The 16,234-nt window shown below is 38.7% G+C and overlaps 1 pseudogene; it reads right to left on the bottom strand.

Moving 5' to 3' along the window:
• Window positions 1-242: 242 nt before the first annotated feature.
• Window positions 243-790, bottom strand: LOC147614495 (uncharacterized; annotated as a pseudogene).
• Between the last annotated feature and the right edge of the window lie 15,444 nt (window positions 791-16,234).

Genomic DNA, 16,234 nt, shown 5'->3' with positions numbered 1-16,234 from the left:
AAGCCTCACAAACTTGCTCGAAGATCTCTAGGTGTTGCCTAGGATCTCCATCACCAGAAAACTTACTCATGACTCATGAGCTTGGCAATGTCTACTGAGCATCGGGAATCCGTTCAATTAGGGTCCCTTGCTCGAGGGGCTAATTGCTTGGCCATAGCACTGCCATAGCTCTTCCCACAGCAGCTGCTATAGCGATGGGGTCGACAGGTGTAACAACTGGTGGTGGGGGGTAATAAGGAATTCTAGCAATCAAGAAAGGTGGTGCAAATCTTGCGGTAGGTGCAGGTGCACGTGGCAAAAATCCTAGGGGTGTGCGGTGTAGAGGTGTGGTAGTAGGCGACATAAATCCAAGTCTTGCCATAGGCCTTGGAACATATGCAGCGTACATAGGCAGTCTAGGACCGGAGCCTAGAGTAGTCGGTGGATTTGTAGCGTAGGTGTATGTGGGCCCAATTGATGGCATAGGCATGGTATGTTCTGCAAGAGTAGTTGGGACAAACTTACAAGTGCTTGGAATAGCACTCGCTGGGGGCGGGTGCAAGGCTGTCTCTTCATAAGGTATGTAGCTCAGGGAAATAGGCCCTTCATCCACTAGGACTACGGTCGAGGTGGAACCAGAAATGGGAGGTCCCTCAGAGTAACCAGGGGAGACTGTCATTGGAGGGTCCTTCCTACTTTTCAGTGGAGTCTCCATTTCTTCCAAGGTCGGGCCACGGGACTCGCTTGTCTGGACAAAAAAGATAGGACCTTCGCAAGGGTGTTTCATTCCCAATCTCGTGCATTCTTGCATTATGATTTGATTTAGGCAGTCCCCAAGTATTTGATTTAGGTAGTCCCCAAGTATTTGCTTATATATCGGATATGTTGTGGCGGCTACCGTATGTTCCCTTAACTCTTCCCATGACACTGGGTAAGTGTATTTGGTGACTTTGTCATGGAGAGTTTGTGTCTTGACTGCGTACTCCTCCCAATTGACAGTGTGAAAAACTCTCGTATCAGTAGGTGTTGTGCTCTCAACCTTAGCCTTGCCCTTATCGACGATGGTTTTAGTTTTAGCCTAGCGCTCGATAAATCTTTATTGACCTCGCAAGGTGGCTTCTGCTTCCAATTGGCAGGCTAATTGGAGAGCTTCCTCGATTTGATGTATCTCATCGTGAGTCATGCCATTGTAAGCAAGAAATGCCCCTTCTTACATGGCTTGTGAGGGTACTGTGATCTCTACATGGGGAGGTTCGCTTGGGGCTTTATTGGCAAAGTATGAGCTAACTTCCTCATCTGCCAGTGCTTCGTGGGAGGCATTGGCATTCGTGTGACCCAAGCCGATAAAGTTAGAGAATCTATAGTAGGCTTGCACTGTTGTTGCTGGAAGCCTCGGCCCTTGGGTTATCTCCTTCTTCGTAGGTACTCATGGTGCCACTAGAGAGTGAGGATTCGCTAAAGATCCTACGAAGGTTAGTCGTCTTACTAGAGCGAGACTCGACAGAGGGGCCGGTTCCAAAACTAGGAACAGATCGCGGATCGTTTGAAGTACTCTCTTCGGGAGGGTGAATGATGCATCCAGATCTCAAGTTCATAGACTTCTACTTGTAATCATGAGTTGGGTTGGGCTTTTGTGCCGTCCAAGAAGGATTGCCTGGGAAGGGTTGGCTACACAGGACAAAACAGGGGTAATTCCTTGATAATTCGTCGGTAGCGTGGGCAACTTGTTCGCATACGATAGAGGGTACGCAATTCCCAACTCCAATTGGAGCAAATTAGGCTTCTGTCGATGGCGATTGCAAGGTTCGAGACACAGCTAGTGAATCCTGCAGATATCGGACGAGACGGGCCTTGCTCGTGAAGTGGATTGCACTCACACTTGCATTGCCTGTGGACTTCACAGAATTCCCTACACATGAGATAGTTAGAGATAGGGGTGGTCCTTATTGAGCTCTTTCTTCTTGGTTTTAGACTGGCAGAGACGTAGTATCACTAGGGATATCTAATATTGTCAATGGCCGATAAAAGCAATTTTTACGGGCTACCTGACAAACAAACAGTTCTCCCATAGCGTTGGTAACTCGCGTACACGTAAGAATCCCAACACCAATGTGCATGCATTTGTCTTTGCTCAGTGGATATCAAGATGCTATGGGAGACTTTGGGTACATGGTAGAGTGTGGTACGGCGTTGAAAGTGGAGGTCTACACTTGCACGCACACTGCTGATGTTTTTCACAACAACGGACCTTGCACATGAGCTCTAATGGGTTCACCCTCTTGCATGTTTTCCCAAAGTTGCGGGTGGAAGCACCACGGATTTAGATGTCTAAGTTTTCTATGGCCTCTGTTATGTTCCAAGTGTTAGGATCGTGATCTTGATGGCCGGGAGGTAACAAAGTATCTAAGTTGAGGTCCAAATCGGTGATGGGTCTGTCATCTCGGTAACTCTTGTGGGCTATGATTAATAGGAGTTTACCACAGTATTCCCCAAAAGGAGTATCAGAGCAGTATATGTAGGAATCCAAACCCTAACGGGCATGGATTTGCCTTTGTTCGACAGCCGATAGGACACTCATAGTTTGGCTCGGTGGATGGAAGGGGAAGGACGGGTAGTTCCGCTGAAAATGTAGGGGTCTACACTCGCACAAGCACCTCGTGTTTCTTACACTTAACCCTACACATCTAGGATCTACTTTATGGGGTCAAGAGTTTTTGTGAATTTCTATTTTTTATGGTTGATTAAGCAGGGTTTTCTGATTTTTATAGATTTTTTGCCATTTTTTTGTTGAAGAAACTAAAAAATAAAATAAAGGACAGAACTAAAGGAAACAATGCACACCTTGCTCCGACAGATGATGTGGTCGTGCATCCAACTACGGGTTGCAAGATCAGAGTGCGCGCCTACATCCACCGAGGGTTAAGCGTGTGCATGTTTGCTTTATGTGCGAGTGCTTAACTAGGTGTGTGTGTGTACGTGTAAAAAAGTACAAAAAATATTTTCATACACATTACCCTTCACTGGGAGGTCCTCTTTGGTCAAAGTAGTTAGATTAGATAAGACTTAAAAGCCTATACAATCTCGATCTATTTCGGTGAGGTTAGGTCAGTCGTCTAGGCCTTCGGGTCAAAAAGACTCTTTTACGTGTGAACGTGACCTAAAAGGGTTAAACAATAGAGCAAATCTTATTTTATGTGTGTAGAATAGTGTGATAATGCCTCGTTTCAAATTTGATTCAATTCTGATCCCGTTTGGTCAAATTCACATGGGTACGCGCTTAATTCACAGTGTCTTGTGTAAACCTCATCTAGTTTATCACTTTATGTCAATAGCGAACCCCTTTATATCCCAAATGATATCCCGGACGAGGTGGAGTGTGTGTATGAGTGCCTAAGTGCAAGTCTCTAACTATTTTGTTTTTTTGAGGCACTGGCGCGGGGCGCGAGGTGCGGGAGTGTGTGTATGGGTGCCTAAGGACATCCCCTACTCTTACTAAGAGGAGTTCACACCTCCTAAGGGGAAAAATAGAGTGTGTGTGAAAATACAAGGGAGAAACGGAGACGCGTGGGTGTGTGTGTGGGGTGTGTGCAGAAACAAAAAGAGAGATAGAGAGAGTGAAATAGAGAGAAAGAGAGTGAAATTGTATGTGTGTTAAAGAAGGAAAGAGAACGGGAGCGATGGAGAGAAAAAGAAAGAAACGAGAAAAATAAAAATCTAAAAATATATTTATAAATAAATTAAATAAATAATAAAAATAAGAAGATCGAAAGATAGAGAGAGAGTGTATGTATGCGTGTAAGAGGGCGAGGACGGGAAGTAAGAGAGAAGTATAAAAAATAAAATAAAATAGATAAAAAATAAAAAAAGAGAAAAATTGATCAAAAATTGTGAAAACTAGCAAAGTGGGCGGGAAAAAATATGAAAACTTACACGCGCATTCCCGGGTGAGGAGAGGGCGCGGGGCAAGCGTCAACGGTAGGAAAAGCACTGCGAGCGGGCGGCGGAGCGCGTGGGACACGTTCCCGGCGCTATGGGCGGGCGCTCGGGGTGGATTTTTCGGCACTTAACGGTGCCAAAAAAAATAGAAAAGAGGAAAATAAAGAGAAAAACACCACGGATGTTTTTTATTTTTGAAATTTTTCAGGCGCCGGCGGTGGTCGGGGGGCGCCCAAACGAGCGAGCGGCCAGAAGTGTGAAACAGGCAAGTTGGGTATCAACTCGTCCAGTTCGACGAGGAGATTACTAATCTATCAACAAAAGATTAAAAAATTCAAACTATGCGCGCGCAAAACGCGATTTTCAGCCGGTTCGCACGTACACGCAAAGAGGCAAATGCCTAGTTTCAGGTGCACATAACTTGAGCATGGGGAGTCGGATAGCCGAGCTGTTTTGTAGGCATGTTGCCCTCATACCCTACTTCACTCCTACCAATCCTTATCCGCATTGGATCGCCGCATCACCCATCCCCCCGCGGTCTACTTGGGCACCGACAAAGGCATCCTGGGAGCCAAAAATGGCCGTCTCGGGACCCAAATCACGCCGGAATGGGGTGAGATAGTTCAGCCAAGTTCTAACCACCCTATTGGATATGTCTATGAAGTATCATCACGTTTGGATCTCGTTTGAGCGCGTAGAAGCGGATTTACGTTCGCTTTTTTTGGAAAAAGCGTCAAAGACGGATGCCTACATGCGTAGACGAAGCGCTACCGCTTGCTCCGAGCGTCAAAACAGCCCCCGATCGTCGTCACCTTGCGTAGCTTAGGATAGGACTATGCACCCCAATTGTTGCTACATGAACGGTGACGCTCGTTTGTGCACAAGAGCGCGATTACACTCTCTTTTATTCACAAAAATCTGCAATTTTTTTAACCTCTTCCCGGCATGAGTAGTTAAGGACCCAAACGGCAATGCATAAGGTCATATGAATATCATACGGACATCTACACATCTCCCCCAAGCTCCCTCATCAAACGGATATGCGTTTGGACATACCGTTGATGAGTTAGAGCTCGATTAGTGAACGTAGGTTTGCTAATTATCCAAAATTTTCAGATTTGGGAGTCGTATTTCATCCTACCATAACTACACATCCGCCAATCCGTTACACAAAACCAAAGCTCTATTCATACCTCCTTAACATGTTCTTCAAACCTATCTATTCACATCACCTCTACTAATTGAGTATGGCGGGCCGCCAAAAAGCGGTCTCGAGAGGGAAAAAACCTGCGTTTTTACCTTCGTGCGAGCTAAGAGGCATTATGCACACCTCTAACGCATACCAATCGGCATTTTAACAATTCATAACATAACCATAACATCAACAACACATTCCTACTTCATTCAACATCATTCCAACACATATATACATGATGCTTTCTACACTTCGTATATGCGTATGCGTATCCATCTACGAAGAGGGTTCTTCACGGATAGATATGCATGCACATAGCAAGAAGGATACGGCCACTACGCGTAGATGATATCCTCCTCTTTGTTGTCATGCACTTGCTTCCCCGGCAGCGGCGCCAAATGTTAACCTATTTCCCACCCCTCTCCCCTTACGCAGGCGGAGCAGATGTGGGAGACATGCTAACTTTCCCTCTTCCTCGCTTCACCCCCTTATGCAGGAAGGCTACACAAGGCAAGAGGAGTGTAGCCGGGACTTGTGCTACGACCGTGAGTGAGCATGAACACAATACACACACACACACACACACACACACACACGACAAGAGGATTATTCTTGAACAAAGAGGAAAGAGAAGAAGAAGGCGTGTCACTCACCTTCTCGCCTACGCTCGTCGCCGGCTAAGATGATGGGACGCTCCTCACGCGTAGTCGGCGATCGCGGTAAACCAAAACGCGAAAGATGAAGCTTCCTTGCAAGCCCGCAACACCTCTCTCACCTCCCTCACACACACATAGAGAAGCGGAAGCAAGAAAAGCACAGAGAGCAATCTCGTTTTTTGACTCAAATCCCAAATTATGAAACTTAAAAATTACAATTTGGGCTTTTAAATGCCCTCAAAAGGTGTCCGGGCGCCCATACTATGACCCTAGGCCATTTCGGACATGTTTTGGCGCTCCCGGGACACTTGAAACACCTATTTTCTAACCCGGGACATGTTTTCGCGCTCCCGGGACACTTGAAACACCTTTTTCTAACCCTTACTTCGGGATTTTAATAAATTACAAGGTTTGACGGGAGATAATGAAATTACAAAGATCCGACAAAAATTGGGGACCGGATTTCAAAAATTTAAAGTACAAAATTAGTCTTTTCAGGATTTCGCTTGCTTCCAGCTTTCCCTTCTGCTTCTTTGATCCCGCTTTGATCTCGCTTGATCCCGCTTCATTCCCGCTTTTGGGCCTCTTGAGCTCGTGGAGTTAACAGACATCCATCTGGAGACCAACACGTTTCGATTAAGATCGATCCCAATGGTTCTTTACCATAATGTTCAAAGACAATTCCTAGGAAAACGGTTATACGGAATACAGTCTTTTGAACTTAAAAAATGCAATAATACGAATGTTTGTATCTCTTTTGGTTTGAGAACCAAATTTTTATGGCCAGTGTATCATTTTGGGTATTAGTACACAACTAGGGTCTTGAGTGCAAAGTTAAACTTAAAAGAGTTGAATCAAAAAGCCAACTTGAAGAGGTTCTTCCACCATCGTCTCGACAAGGGTTCTTCGACCCTCGCAGTCGGAGCCCCGCCTGATTATAAGCCGTCCCACTACGAGTCCGTTTTGGGGCCATCTCAGCTAAGTAAAAGTTTAGAAAAAGAAATAACTAACGATATGAGAGAATTTTGCTAACTGAAACTGTCAAGATCCAGATTTCGAGGTTAGGATCGCAATGTACTTGAACTTAATGAACACTTAAGATCCATATTGAGTCTAGCTTACTAGATAGACTGAAACTGTCAAGATCCAGATTTCGAGGTTAGGATCGCAATGTACTTGAACTTAATGAACACTTAAGATCCATATTGAGTCTAGCTTACTAGATAGAAATCCATTTCTTAATTTAACATGATGGCATGCTAAATTAATGTATGGTTAACCTTTACCCTAGAGGGATTTGCATAATCTTTAGTAGAGATACACTATCTCTCTAGATTAAGACAAAAACTAGTGAAATTAGCACTTTTCTCTAGCTTTAATGCAAAACCAGAGCTTCATTTCCTAATCTAACATGATGGCATGCAAAAAATATATTTAACCTCTGTAACAGAGAGATTAGCATAATCTTTAGTAGAGATACACTATTTCTTTAGATTAAGATAAAAACTAGTGACATTATCACTTCTCTCTAGCTTTAATGCAAAACCAAAGATTCATTTCTTAATCTAACATGATCATATGATACAATAATGTAAATTTAACCTCTACAAAAGAGGGATTAGCATAATCTTTAGTAGAGGCACACTATCTCTCTAGATTAAGACAAAAATTAGTGAATTTATCACTTCTCTCTAGCTTTAATGCAAAACCAGAGTCTCAATTCTTAATCTAACATGATGACATCCAAATATAATGTATAATTAACCTCTGTACAAAAGGGATTAGCATAATTTTTAGTGGAGATACACTATCTCTCTAGATTAATATAAAAACTAGTAAAAATATCTCTTCTCTCTAGCTTTAATGCAAAACCAGAAATTCATTTCTTAACATGATATGATGGTATGCTAAAATAATGTATAATTAACCATTGTAAAAAAGGGATTAGCATCATTTTTTGTGGAGATACACTATCTCTCTAGATTAAGACAAAAACTAGTGCAAACATCACTTCTCTCTAGCTTTAATGCAATACCAGAGATTCATTTCTTAATCTAACATGATGGTATGCTAATATAATGTATAATTAACCTCTGTACAAAAGGAATTAGCATAATTTTTGGTGGAGATACATTATCTCTCTAGATTAAAACAAAAATTAGTAAAAATATCACTTCTCTCTAGCTTTAATGCAAAACCAGAGATTCATTTCTTAATATAACATGATGGTATGCTAAAGAAATATATAATTAACCTCTGTACAAAAGGTATTAGCATGAAGTTTAGTGGAGATACACTATCTCTCTAGATTAAAACAAAAACTAGTGAAAATATCACTTTTCTCTAGCTTTAATGCAAAACTAAAGATTTATTTCTTAATCTCATATGATGGTATGCTAAAATAATATAATTAACCTTTGCACAAAAGGGATTAGCATAATTTTTAGTGGAGATACACTATCTCTCTAGATTAAAACAAAAACTAGTGAAAATATCACTTCTCTCTAGCTTTAATGCAAAACCAGAGATTCAATCATTTCTTAATCTCACATGATTTTATGCTGAAATAATGTATAATTAACCTCTGTACAAAGGGGATTAGCATAATTTTTAGTGGAGATATACTATCTCTCAAGATTAAGACAAAAACTTGGTAAAATATCACTTCTCTCTAGCTTTAATGCAAAACCAGAGATTCATTTCTTAATATAACATGATGTTATGCTAAAATAATATATAATTAACCTCTATACAAAAGGGATTATCATAACTATTACTGGTAATACACTATCTCTCTAGATTAACACAAAAACTAGTAAAAATATCACTTCTCTCTAGCTTTAATGCAAAACCAGAGATTCATTTCTTAATATAACATGATGGTATGCTAAAATAATGTATAATTAACCTCTGTATGAAGGGGATTATTATACTTTTTGTTGGAGATACACTATCTCTCTAGATTAAAATTAAAACTAGTGAAAATATCACTTCTCTCTAGATTTAATACAAAAACAGAGATTCATTTCTTAATCTAACATCATGGTATACTAAGATAATGTATAATTAACCTCTGTACAAAAGGGATTAACATAAGTTTTGGTGGAGATATACTATCTCTCTAGATTAAAACAAAAAGTAGTGAAAATATCACTTCTCTCTAGCTTTAATACAAAACCAGAGATTCATTTCTTAATCTAACATGATGTTATGCTAAAATAATATATAATTAACCTCTATAAAAAAGGTATTATCATAATTATTAGTGGAGGTACACTATCTCTCTAGATTAAAACAGAAACTAGTGAAAATATCACTTCTCTCTAGCTTTAATGCAAAACCAAAGACTCATTTTTTAATATAACATGATGTTATGATAAAATAATACATAAATAACCTCTTTAGAAATGGGATTAGCATAATTTTTAGTGGAGATATACTATCTCTCTAGATTCAGACAAAAACTAGTGAAAATATCACTTCTCTCTAGATTTAATTCAAAACCAGAGATTCATTTCTTAATCTAACATGATGGTATGCTAAAATTATGTATAATTAACCTCTGTACAAAAGATATTATCATAATTTTTATGGAGATACACTATCTCTCTAGATTAATATATAGGCAAAAAAAGTCACCTCTCTCTAGATATAATATAATTAGGCAAAAAAAAGTCACCTCTCTCTAGATATAATATATAATTAGGCAGAAAAAGTCACCTCTTTCTAGATATAATGAGATATAAGAGTAGATAAGAAGGAGGAACCTTGCATACATGAAAAATACAACAAAAAATTAGTAACTTAGCTAGCCTATTACTTATGATTGCATGAGGTTAAGATAAACTCTAATTACCTCTCTCTAGGATTATGGAAAAATCACTAGAAATGGATGAATTAGGGTTAGGGTTTGGGGCTATGGACGCTTGAGAAGCTAAAAACATCAGCAATTTACCTTGCAAGGAGGATGTAGGCTTGAGTATGAGCTCCCACTCTCCCAAAATGAGGTTCCAACCCCTGCTTTTATAGGAAAAGGAGGAAGCATCTAGCCCACATGCCTGCTAATTCAATCAGATAGTCCCCTCTCTTCAAAAATGCGCATTTTTTATGAAGGCCACCTCCCCAGCTGACTCGCACGCCCAGATGGCATAAACAAAGTTCATTTGATAGCTGGTTCAAGTCCATAAGCTTTGGTTTTTCCCGCAGTGGATGATTCCGGCAAGACTTCCCAAGAAGGAGAAAAAAGGAGAACTGGAAGCTGGATGAAGTGCAGGTAGGGTTGTCTCATCTTCATCTTGTTCCTCAACTATTAATTATGGATTTTCCAATTAATAAGTTTTTCCCATAACTTGAATTTTTGTGTCCCGGTTGTATTTTAATTAAGCGGGACATGACTTAAAAGCCATAGATATTTGTATTAAAATATCCTAATGACCTCCTAATTTCTAGGAGATTATGTCCAGAGACCTATTTGGACCGCGGCATGTTCTCGCAAAATACTAAGCAATTGCGACTTTGATTGACGGCCCGAAAAGTGTTTCATAAATCTGGTCTTGAGTTGCCTGATTCTGGCCAAAAATAAAACGGTCCCTATTTTTAAGGCTAAAATTTAGGAAATTTTTTTTATTGGCCCGAATGTCTTTTTGGCCTGTTTTGGGATCTAATTCTGCAACAAAAATTTCCTATAATTTCTCCCTGAAAATAGGAATTTTTTTATTTAATCGAACTGAGCCTGGGTCTTCAAGGATTAACATCCGTGACCAGAGTTAAGGTCCTGGGGTAGCAAAACAACAGATACACCATTTTTAGAAATAAAGAAAGAATTTACACAAGGATATAACTAGGAAATTTATTAAAGGATGGGGCATAACACTCTCTCTCTCTCTCTCATTGAGAAAGACGTTCCCTTTATCCCAAATCTATTATCTAACTCTTAATTACCTCTATTGTGAATTAAAGTAGCTTAACGGTCACCAAAATTTGACCTTTAGTTTAATTTTAAGAAGCTAAAATTCAAAATTTATAGCAAGAATTCAACTTTGTCTTCACAAAAATCATAATATTGTCACATGTTTATTCATGAAACCAAATTAATATAGGATTTGTATTAACATTAAAACATAACTAAGATTCAGCCTTCCAAAATCGACTAAATATATTAGGATTTTAATTAAGGTGAAAAATCAATTAAGCTTTAATCTTGTCCTTTTTTCTATCGGTTAAGAAAAAGTGAGTGTTGTGTGTGTGTGTGTGTGTGTGTGTGTGTGTGTGTGTGTGTGTGTGTGTGTGTGTGCACCACCCGAATTTATTTGAATTTTACCTTATCTCAATTCTAATTTATCCACTTTTTATCTATTTGGCGTGTCCACCTCATGTTTGCTCATATGATCAAGCCATTGCCACATGTCAACCTTAAATATAAAAGCAATCTTTGATTTGTGTCCAAGATTCTATTATATATATAATAATGAAACTATCCCCAAGATAATGGCTTCTAACTTTTCTAAAGTCACCAATGACTTTTAGGGAATTGGCCTAGCGGTAAAGGTGTTGACCTTTGGGCGCACCTGCCATGGTTTAATCCCCGCAGTTACCAAGTGTGTGTGTGTGTGTGAGTGGGCGCAATCCCATAAAACTAGCTCAAGCGAAGCCTGAGATTGCCAAAAAGCAAAAAACATACTCAACACCTCATCAAAACCTTTGGAAACCAAGAGACACAAATTAATAATACAACACCCCTTCACTAAAAATTACTCAATATCATCCTCAATATAATTTTTTAGTGCTTAAACGTTTTCCAATATACACTAGTTTTTTTTTTTGAAAGTTTTTGGTTCTATTGACCTAATCAATAGTTAGGTTAATCATGATTTTCTTGCATTGACATTTCTCATTTATTTGCTACACTATATGTGCTAGATTAGAATTCCTCATATTAATGGTTCTTATGAACTTCATTTATCTTAATTTATTGATTGTGTGCCAACCTTGGGATACTTGAGATTCTAATAGTAGAGCAGCTCATGTGAAGTCTTATTTATTGCTTTATTACATGGGAAGCCCCCCACTTACTAGGAACTAAATGAGTTTATAAAATTGTATAGTTCTCATATTGCTAATTATCCAACCTCTGGCTCTACTCATGTTAATTACCTCATGGGACCCCCCCCCCTCGACGCCCACTTACTAGGAATTGAATATGGTCTTGCTACATTTTTATGGTGTTAAGCTTGGGGATCTTCCATTGCTTTAATTGTTTTCTTGCTCCTTAGTATAGACTAGTTCTTTGGCTATTGATAAAGTACTAATAACAAGATCAATTGGTTGGAGTAAATTCATGTCCTTGTACTGTTAGTATTGAAGATTATTTTACCCTTTGTATTGCTCAAATTGTAAACTTTTTAACTAATGGAAAATTTAACCCTTGCTACTACCATATCACCGATGGATTAATCCAAGCATTTAGGAGCTACATATGGTTACTTTTGTGCCTAAATGGGTATCTCTGATTCTCTATTTTGTAGATATACAAGGCTATAAGGTTTGGTTGTTGCTATTTTGTACTATATCATGCTAATATCTTAATTTATCGTGGATGCTTAAGATTTAGTTTCTTACTTGTAGTCTATCTTACCATGTTGGTTAAAACTTAGTGGCTTTTAATCCTTTCTAGATAGTTATTTTGACTTCATCTCCTAGGATGCATACTAGTCTACTTAATGACCTACACAAATACTGTCTTTTTAGCTTATTTCTTTGGTAAAATCACTAAGTCCTTTTGTCTTGTTCCACTTAGACATGTTGCTGGATGTTATGCAATCCCTTATGCAGTATAGTAATATGTCAGCTTGTGCTAGTAGACCATGTGTATACTCATCTACTTATTTACTTAATTAGGTTGTTACTTTCTATGTGCTATAAGACTTATTTGACCCTATAACCTAGTATGGGTGCTACATATTGGGATCTTTTTCACTTGATATGTGGGTTACATGTAGCACTATGCTTTTTTCTGGATTTATTGTACTTTTAGTACTTGGTAGGCTCTTTAGTTTGTGTGAGAATATTGTCCTACTTAGGGCTTAGTACTCATGATCTTTATGAAAACATATATTGTGACATGGTATCTACATAATTTCTTGCATTTATCTGCATGACCAACTTTTTGGTGGAATCATATGCAATCTCCCCTATAAATGGAACTTTGTTTTCTTTAAGGTCTGCATATCATGATAACTTTGCTTTCTTACGATAAGTTCCTATTACAACTTATAAAAGGTATTCTCTCTATTGGTTCTCCTACTGTGCTAGCTCTTCTTATTGGTTTCATAAGGTGGTCAAAATTAATGAACGCACTTTTACTGCCTTATCTCATGACTTATCATGATAATTTTGCTTTCTTACGATAAGTTCCTATTAAAACTTGTAAAAGGTATTCTCTCTATTGGTTCTCCTACAATGCTAGCTCTTCTTATTGGTTTCATAAGGTGGTCAAAATTAATGAACCTACTTTTACTGCCTAATGGATGGCTAATATATTTCTTGCAAATGTTTACTTTATTAGTGTACTTACTTTCCCCTCATGTACAATTACTTTATTTTTACTTAAATGTTATATTCGCAGAGGTCAATCTTTTGATTACTATATAGCTGGATGATCTATTTCTTGTAAAATTTTACTTACTCAGTGTCCTTACTTTTTCCTCATGTAGAATTACTTTGATGTTGCTACTTAAATGTTATATTCATAGAAGTCAATCTTTTGATTAGTATGTAGCTGGTATTGTGCTATTATTTAAACCCTTTAATGTTTCAAGTTTTGCTCTAATTTTTACACCCTTGGGATGCATTCTATAAGAGAGGTGGTTTGTTGTATAGCTGGTGTAAAGTTACTAGTGTTATGTTCAATAGCTTGTTGTTTGACGTAGCTGGGGCTATGCTCTCTAAATTTTTTAAGTAGTATACTTGGAAGTCATACTCTTATAAACATAGATCTTTTACTTTACCAAAATAATATGGATATACCCTATTGATACACCTACAATTTATAGTGGTGGTTAAAAATAATCTTACTATGTCTATCATCTCACAGAGAAGGTATGGTATATGTAATGATCCAAAACCTTAACCTTAAAATTCTTTAGCAAGCCTAGAGCCTTAGCCAAGCCACCATTGGAGAGTTTGACATATAAATCTCTACAACTTCCATTCAGGGTTTCCCCATTTTATCCAAGCAACATTTTCTTACAGTGCTCACGATGGCACCACCTTCAAGAACTGCCATGACACCATTTGTAAACAATTGGTAATACCACATTGAAATCATCTCCTTCAAAATAATCACCAAGTGTGTCGACACACAAAGTCTAAATAGGTACTTGGGATATTCCTTTTTTAGGATCTCGTTGTTAGGTACAACCTCAGGCTATCATTTGTGGGTGGCCAATTTTTTACCAGATCTTTTTGCAAGCTTTAGACATTGACTGCTAACTCATCATTCAAGAATTATCATAAGGTTTTTGCCAACTCTAGGTCATAATATTTACTAGCATCATTGTAGCGGTGGGCATGCCCAAGAAACTCATGAGTTTTGGTACATTTAGTTGGGCACCTATCACAATTTGTGCTTGTGGTGGAAATGGCATATCCCACATACTATGCATATTATTCTCCAATTTAGGCCTTGCTATTACGTTGTCATGCATATCATCTAGATGGTCATTGTTGTCAAGCTCATGCTGCCTTGAATTAGGCTCATAATCATGTTTTCTATTTTTAAGAATGTCCTTGCACCATCTTTTGAATTGTGCATCATGCCCTTCCTCATACTTTTCTAAGATCACACTCAAAATCTATAAGGGTTTGTTGATCTCAGTGGGACTGTAGATAGTCGTTGGAGGCCTTCTAGGAATTTGAATTTGCCTATGGGTAGGATCCTTATAACAACTTATCATTCCATCACCAGACATGTGGCCTCCTTAAGCTTATATGTGGCAACAATGATGAAGTGTGCTTGTGTGCCATGTGCAGTAGGACTAATAGGGCTAATGAAATCTAAGCCCCATTTTTTGAAAGGTTGGTTGACTCTGACAGGATGCAGTGGCATTATGTCCTTCTTATGTGGCTTTGCATATCGTTTGGCACTCGTCATATCCCTTGAAAAATAGTGCACAATCTTTGAAGAGCGTGGGTCACCAATACCCTGATTGGAGTATTTTTCTTGCTGTAACATCACGTGCGAAGTGTCCACCAGCTATCCCTTGGTGTGCTGGTTTGATGATGTATAAGTATTCATCCCCCCTAGGACAACGTCTTAGTATGTCATCCTTACCTCTTCTATAAAGAGTTCTGAAAATAAGTTAGTAAAGTGCACTCTCTTCTAGCAACTTTCTTGATCATCTTTCCTTAGTTCCTTTTCTTCTAGAAAACCATTAGCTAAAAAGTTAACGATTTTCTCACTCCATTCTAGAATAGCTTCGACCTTGAATAGCATAGCATCCAGTAACTCATCATCAACCTCAATTGGTGCTTCACCATTAGGTATGCGAGATAGATGATCTGCCATGACATGTTTCTTGCCATGCCTCACAACTAATGTTTAATCAAACTTGATTAGAATCAACAACCACCTTGTTATCCTTCCTGTGGAGCATAGAAAATAAATTTGTTAGTAAGAAGTTGTCGACTTGCAAAATTAATAGGATAGTCTAGTTTGTGTTCCCCTGGCTATGCGAGGACACATCCAATTGCGAAGTTAGAGACATCAATGTGCACATGAAATATGAGATCCCAATTAGGTGTTCATGCAAGATTGGAGCACTGGCCAAGGCTTGCTTTAGTGTATCATAAACTTGTTAACACTCATCGGTCCATATAAATACAATCAACAACTTGTACAAAGGACGAGCTATTTCTGCATAGAAAAGAATAAACCAGCGGCAGTAGTTAACATGGCCCATGAATCTCTGGAATCCCTTGTAGTTTGTTGGTGGGAGAAATTCCAAGATGACCTTGATTTTTCTCTCATCAGTTGAAATCCCATTTTCGGACACTATATGCCCAAGAATAACTCCGTGTTTTACCCAAAACTGGCATTTTAAGGGTTTAAGGATATGCGATAAAATTGACACCTTTCAAACACCTTTTTTAGGCACGCTAGGTGCTCTTTCCAAGACGAATAAATGCACAAATCATCCAAGAAAGCTTCGAGAAACTTTCTTAAGAAGTCCTTAAAAACAGTATTCATAAGTCTTTGGAATGTGTCTGGTGGATTGGTTAGACTGAATGGCATAACTTTGTAAGCATATACACCATGCTCAGGACAAAGGTTGTTTTGGCTTGGTCCTCATGTGCGATCAAAATTTAATTATAGCTTGAGTATCCATCCAAAAAGCTATATGCCTCCTTACCTGCAACTCGTTCATGTACATGTTTTAAATCTAGAAATGGGTAGTGATCCTTGCACATA

Source organism: Cibotium barometz, chromosome 42, assembly GCF_041138505.1.
Source record: "Cibotium barometz isolate CiBa-2024 chromosome 42, ASM4113850v1, whole genome shotgun sequence".
Taxonomy (NCBI): domain Eukaryota; kingdom Viridiplantae; phylum Streptophyta; class Polypodiopsida; order Cyatheales; family Cibotiaceae; genus Cibotium; species Cibotium barometz.
The sequence above is the reverse complement of the archived record's forward strand: the minus strand, read 5'-3'. Positions and strand labels throughout refer to the sequence as shown.